Source organism: Pteropus vampyrus, unplaced genomic scaffold (genome assembly GCF_000151845.1).
Source record: "Pteropus vampyrus isolate Shadow unplaced genomic scaffold, Pvam_2.0 Scaffold161, whole genome shotgun sequence".
NCBI lineage: Eukaryota > Metazoa > Chordata > Mammalia > Chiroptera > Pteropodidae > Pteropus > Pteropus vampyrus.
The window spans coordinates 2,121,489-2,128,959 of NW_011888942.1; positions in this window are offsets into that span (position 1 = coordinate 2,121,489).

Genomic DNA, 7,471 nt, shown 5'->3' on the forward strand with positions numbered 1-7,471 from the left:
GATAGATAGATAAGTAGGTAGATAGATAGATGATAGATGATAGATAGATAGATAGATAGATAGATAGATAGATAGATAGATAGATGATAGATGATGGATAGATAGAGTTAGAGAGATAGATAAAATAAACTCAGGGATACTCCAGCTAAGGGAGTAATAGAGGCAAAGTCACCATGCCAAGGAATAAAAATTTAGGTCATGTCACTTTTATAATGGAAAATTTATATTGTTTCTGACAAGACAAATTCAGCTACCTTAGCTTATCTTAATTTATTTTCAATGGAGGTAAACATTTAATTATTTAAACAGCTTTTTGGCTTGGCATTAAAGATGTCTAGCTTCCTGCTATCTATCTATCTATCTATCTTTGAATCCCACTTACATACAATAATGATTATCTAGTCTGAACTTCCAATAATGCCTTGTATCTATCATTATATGAACTCTTAATCTTCTTATTCTAATATTATGGATCTTTATTATTTGACTTATCTCTATTAGAGTGTAAGCTGACAGAAAACAGGCTCCATTCATTGTGTTATCACACGAGTTTTCCTAATTTCTATTATATGCTCAGAAATGAATTCGTGTATTCATCGGTGAGTAAACAAAACACTAGATCAACTTAAGGTTGTATTGGAGACATTTAATTTGAGAAGTTAACTGCAGGTTTGGAATAAATGTAAAATGTTCTGGATTTAATAAATTTGCTTTTTCTTTTGCTAATCTTATTCATGTATAACTTTAGATACACCCATTTTAGCATAATGGAAATATAGCATGATAACCTTCAATTTCCATGCTCCCTTTACTAAAACTGTGCAAAGAAGTTTTTCTCTAAATTGTGAAGTTAGACCATGGAGAATGAATAGTGGAGGATCTTGATATGTGTATTTGTTAAAAGTGATTTGGTGGCAAAGTATTGTTTTAATAGCTAGCTGAGAGCAGAAGGATAGAAAGGGATCTTGGTAACTTAATATAGCTTTGAAAAGAACAACTAAAGATAAAGAAGCTGATATCTAAATAAAGTTAATGGTGTTGGTATCTAGGAATTGATATAAGGATACCATAGGGCAAATATCAATTACTATAAATTATCATCCATTTAACGTTTTTGCACTTTATTTCATTCCATTCCAGAGTTAAGCCAGTGATGCAGAAAAAAAAAAAAAAAAAACGCTGGAGAGAAAAAGAGAGCAGAGAACACACAACATCTCTAGGACTTAGTAGAAGTCTTTGCTTTAGTTTCCTCGACCATTTTAGTCTCAGTTTCGTAATTTGTTAGATGGAGGTAATAACAACTTACTTATAAGTGTTATTGATAACTTTCATTATATATAACCATTAGCTCTGCTCTGGCATATAGGAAGAATTCAATAAATCCTAGCAGTTGATGCTACTATTGTCATTAATAAACAAAAATCTATTACAGTATTAGTGGCCAGATACATCCTTATTTATGTGCAAGCTTTCAAAATCCTTTTTGCTAAAACTGCACTTGGAGATGTAAATAACTTTTGTGAAATATTATGCACATTGATTATACAGATGACAGATATAAGTTAGCCAAGATTCTCAAAATCACTAATATATAAAATGAATATTCTTTTAAATTTGTACTATAGGATATATTGCTTCTTTTCAAAAAACAATTCCCCTCCTGCCTCATTTCTTCAAGTATACAGAAGAGATGCTAAGCAAAACATTTTATTGGTGATTAAGACATAAAGTTGTGCTTGCATATGGAGGATAGAGGCTATAGGGAGAAAAAAAGTCAATTTTTGATTCAATACAGTCAAAGTCAGTGATGGCCTCAAGTGCATTTACTGTGATGTGAGAAAGAATGAAAAAGCCTGCATTCCATGAATACTTCTCTTTCTACAAATCAACTTTACCTAAGGATCAGCTGTCATGAAAATAATCAAAGTTGGTGAAATTAGTACAGTAGTTTTATATGTGATTTGAGAATGTGAAGAATTTAAAGGTAAACTGGCATCTTATGAATTAAGTTTTAGCAAAATGACCATTCAATCACAAATGTCTGCCTGTCTCTCTTGATAATCATTATAATATATCCTTATTAAAGAATAATTATTTTAGTTTAAAGCAGTGATTTTTAAATTGTCTTACCCAGAACCCTATGGTTCGTCAGAGCTGCTGCTGGGCTGAAACTATGTGTGTTAAAGGGCATAGTAGATATTAGGCCAGCATTTCATTGGGTTTTCTACAAACTCACCCACATATCCCACTGCAACACCACCTACATTCAATCCTGCTTTTATCTGTTCTATCTATTGAAATGTCTTTTTACTTTTATTTATAATAATGTTTTTGCTAGTAAGATATGTTCGAAAACACACTGTGTGATGGCAGTGTGCCTGTATGACTCTATTAAAATGAAATTAGAATTAAGTTATTAATGCTCTTTCAACCCTTGGAAGTAGGATGCCATTATAGACTGTGAAAGGTTGTGAGGTCTATAAAAGGCTCATTGTCAGAAGGAGTGAAGGATAAATCAGAGGACTGAGGAATTTGCCTAAGTAAGTGGGAATAGATAGGATGGAATGGAGAGAACAGTAAAAGAGGTAGAAATTCCAGAGACAAAGTCTATCTTCTTATTTTATATTTTTCTTAAGATGTTTTCTAGAAGTAGCATTGAAAAATATTTATAAAACTATTCATGAAAGGAAAAGAAAATACTCTAGAAGCAGACTCTGACAATTTTCCTGGTGAGAAATGAAGAAGGCCTGTCCTAGGATGATGGCAGTTGGTAGGGATGAAATAATAATAAAATAATAATAATCAAATGACATGTGAGATAATGGGTTTGTTGACTAATTGACTGAAGGAGAAGGGTTGAAAGATTGAATGGTGGTACTATTAGCCGTGAATGATACTACCTTATTCTGACATACACTGTATTATAGTGTTCTGTTGCTGCATAATAAATTGCCACCCATTTAGCAGTTTAAAACAATCCAACACAAACTTTTATGTCACAGTTTATGTGAGTCAGGTGTCTAGGCTCGGCTTATACGGGTCCTCTGCTTAGGATCATCCAAGTCTGAAAGGAAAAGGTCGACCAGTGTTCTTATCCAGAGGCTCAATTGGGGAAGATCTATATCTAAGCTCTCTCAGTTGGTTAAGAGATTCATTTTTTATAGTTGTAGGACCTTTAGCAATAGCTGGAGGCCATCTTAAGCCTCTATTCACTGACTTTGTCAGCTCTTAAAGGCTGCTCACATTTCCTAAACACTACTCACAGCTCCTTGTTATGTGGGCTTCCCTAGTAGGATGGCTTACTTATCAAAGCGGCAGCACAGACTAGAATAGACTAGAAAAAGTCAGCTAATAGGTTCCTATATAACTTTGAAAGATACATGACATCTCATCACCTCTTCCATATTCTGTCAGTTAGACTCAAATCACAAGTTCCACCCACAATCAAGAGAAAGGGATTTTGCAGGGGCATGAACGCCAGCAGATGAGGATCATGGGAGGCCACCATGGAATATGTCCACCACATAAATGGAGCTAAGGGCATAAAGAATATGGACACCACATATATGGAGCTAAGGGCATAAAGCATTATGGAGCTGCATAAGCACAGATGTTTGTATAATAATACTAATGAAACTACAGAACTGAACCTAAAATATGGCTTTCATGGGTACTTGTGCAGTACTGTGAAGGTGACTCACAGTAGACCTTTTATTTTGCTTGCTTAGTAGTTTACACATGTTATTATGTCTGCCTGCCTGTACTTAGATGTATTGAGATAAATTAATGTGGTAATTAGTTCTCATTGTTTAAGTGAGTTTATTTTTAAATGAAGAACATACCTTTTGGGCTTTTGAATGGCAGATACACCTGCATCCTTCCTCGGGCAATTTCTCTTAGTGAAATCATGTTACCTGAAGCTGTGACACTTCTCCATTTAAAGGAGTGTGGTTGCAGATAATGGTTGACAGCCTGAGATTCATGAGATTTTAGGTATAGAGAAAGCCTGAGGCAAATAGATTATGTTTAGACACTGAAAAAACACAAGCACATTATTCAGTTAGTGCCCAAGCAAGGTAATTTATTTCAAATTCATGAAGCTTTGTTTTGATAACTTCTGGGCTTGTTCTTGGCTGAGTTCGTGTTTGACTGTGAAGTCTTTCCTTCTAAGTGCTCCCTTTTGTCATGACAAATGCTATTTAGGGAACTAATGAGCTAAGAAGATAAAATTAATCCTTAAAAGATTGTAATAGGGTCACTGTGATACACTCAGCCAGAGGTAATGCATTTCTGCTTTGCGGTGTTTATTGCAGCCTGCAGCAGCCATGTATGTGAAGGTTCAGTTTTTACTATATATGTAATTATAGGAATGAGCATACAACTGTTTTAAGGGATGATGGTTTGGTTCAAAATTTCAGGAGATTGTTCAAAGTTAACTGAAATTTTTGCAAAGTTTCAACCCATTTACTCTTTCCCATGCTTTATGCAGCTAATACTTCTTCTTTCTCTTTTTTTCTATTCTCTGAGTACATGCCGAAAACTACAACTTGGCAGCTTTTCAATTTGTGGTTTTTGGCACAATCTTTATACCTTATTACAATAAAGCTAAGTTCTTGTATAAACCTGTTTCAGAGAATAAGAAACTAAAATTGGCATCAAAATAGTGAATGATAGTCATATCTTCTACATTTCCACTTAAACTGAAATAAACATGCAAAAAAACCCCACCATAATTGTTAGGTCATTTGCATATACAGTCATTTAATTCGAGCCTACATTGATTTATTGTGTCCATGGACAAAGAACATGCAAAGATTAATGTGATAGACTGAGCAACAAGCATATTGTGGAGTAAGACAGATGAGAGAGAGAATAAGAGAGGGAGAGAGAGAAAGAGGATGAATGGCCTACATATGTTCATTCAAATGATCAATGAAGGAAGGTGACTCTCATGAACAACTCTCTGTTGCTCTCTCTCTTTTTTTTTTTTTTTTTATAAGACATATTACAGAAAGGTCTCTGGCATAGTATTCATGATAACCTCTGTTTCTCATAATTTCCATCCTTGGCATTTAAAAAATGGCCAAAGAATTTCACTTGGCATGGTTATTTATGTACATTATTTGAAACTTTAAATATAACACTGAAAATTAAGTTGAAGTTAATCTTAGTTATAGTGACAGTGAATCCCTAACCTTGTAAAAGAGAGTAGTATATTTTTGGATATAAAAAGTCTCTCTCTAGTACAATATCATTCATATTTCTCCCTCATATAAAGCTGTCCTCAGCCCCAAATATGAGGTGGCATGTTATCTAGGGTATAAATAATACTAGTGTTTCCTAACCTATATAGTTTGCCCAAATTCCACAGATAGTTGTGGATTACACTGTTAGCTTTTAATCCAATTTTATTTTTTTATTGTCCAGGTGTATTTTTGTCATCTTCTCTACTTGTCTCCTGCATATGGTCAATAATACAAATACCTTGAAAAGTAGTTATTAACTCACCACTGTTAAGGTGAATGCGTATTATAAGTGCGATGCAGAATCTGAAATGGTGGATATTTTAAAAATATCTTTTTCATATAGTCAACATGAATTCCACTGTTTTAAAATCAGATCCTCAATGGACTATGGGTGTTTAGATACTTGTATCACTGGAAATGACTATTAAAATTGTTCTAGTATAATTTAAGCCAAGTATCACAAAAGGGCTGAAATGAGTATTCCAGAAAGCTTATCAGACAAAAATGTTCAATGTGAAACTGAATTTAGAGGTTCATTATTGACTCTAGAGAGCAGTAAAGTACAGGATTATGTCTAAAAGTTGTCTATTCATTATAGATAAAAAGCACAGTCCAGGATTAGTGGCCAGGTGTTTTGCTTGCTGCTTATATATCTATGTAGTTTGAAAACAGTCCCAAGATTGTATTCCAGGAAATGAAGTCTTACTTGAGGACCTTTGAATATTGATACAAAGTTCCACTTGGTACATTTCCCAAACATTTGCACTATTAGCGTTCAGGCCAATTTTGAGCTATTAAAAGCCAAGAAAATTTAGTTTTCTATTTTAATAAGCTTTTTTGCACTATAGTAATTTTAAAATGTCAGTTTAATCAATAATATGTACAGTACTAGAGCCTTTGGGCATTTAAAATGTCAGTTGTTTAATTTTGAAAAATGGATATTGCCCTTACAAAATCATCTGGTCAAGCATTTGCATTATATTATGCTTAACACAGAGACTTACATTGTACTTAGAATGTCTTCATCAATTAAATCAAGAAGATGTAAGGCTTGGGAATCTTTACATGTGATATCCAATTACCAGATCTTAGGGCCTGCTTAATTTTCTCATTCTCCATACAGTGCAACAAAATGGCAGAAGGAAAGAAAATTAAGCTTCTGTAAAACTGTCCAATTTATACTTCCAGAACTTTTCATTATTAATTCTTTTTCCACAACCACCTCCCTCACACTCACATCACATACATGCACATGTAGATTAAACTTTATCATACAGGCACACAACACCCAGGTTAATGAATTCTAGAAAGTAGGCATGGCTTTTAGTATTGAGTCTACAGGTAATAGTGCAAGTGAGTTTTCATAACAGAATTCGAGGAATGGTAAGGTAATCCACATGTGTAGACTTATATACCTACACACACACACACAACATATAAAATAAATAGTTAGATGATTTGTTACTAAATCTGTAAGACATTTTTAGGATCTCTGACTTAGCATATAACTGAAGGGGAAAATATAAAATTCACTTTAAGGAGTTCTAGGGAGCATCTTCAGAACAAAGGGGGTCATTCTCCAAAATAACTAAGATTTAGAAATAATTAAATGTCTATGTGAAGATTAATTACTAGAGAGATGTGATATGTTTTCAAAACCATAGAAGTTTAATACATTTTAAATGAAAGACCCAATGGAATGTTAACATAACTGATTTTTCTCATAAGAAAGGTTGTGCTGTGTGATTTTTATAAAAGCATATGCTATTTCATGGAAACTAAAAATTCTGAGAAAGATATTGATTTTTTATGTTTTCATTAACAATAACTAATAAAACTATTAATTGATTACTTATTATTTACCAGCTACTGTGTTTTGACTTTATATAAATTAATACCTATTTTTTATCATAATTCCTCATTTTAAATTGGAGAATTTGTGATTCACAGAGGTTAAACAATTTGCCCAAATTACACAACTGATAAGTGGTACAACTGAGATTCAAATTCAAGTCTATATGACTCTCTCAGATCTCTGAACCACTGTGACTTTTACCTCTCCTCCACCAGGTGCCCATAGCCTCTGAAATTTCATATCAGGGATTCATGTTTTTCAATTTCTAATAGCTGATCCCCTATTTAAAAAAGATTCATCTGACAAGTCATTCTTATGTCACTTGCATATTCCTGTGAATTACTTCATGAGAGTCTTGTCCCTTTTAGAC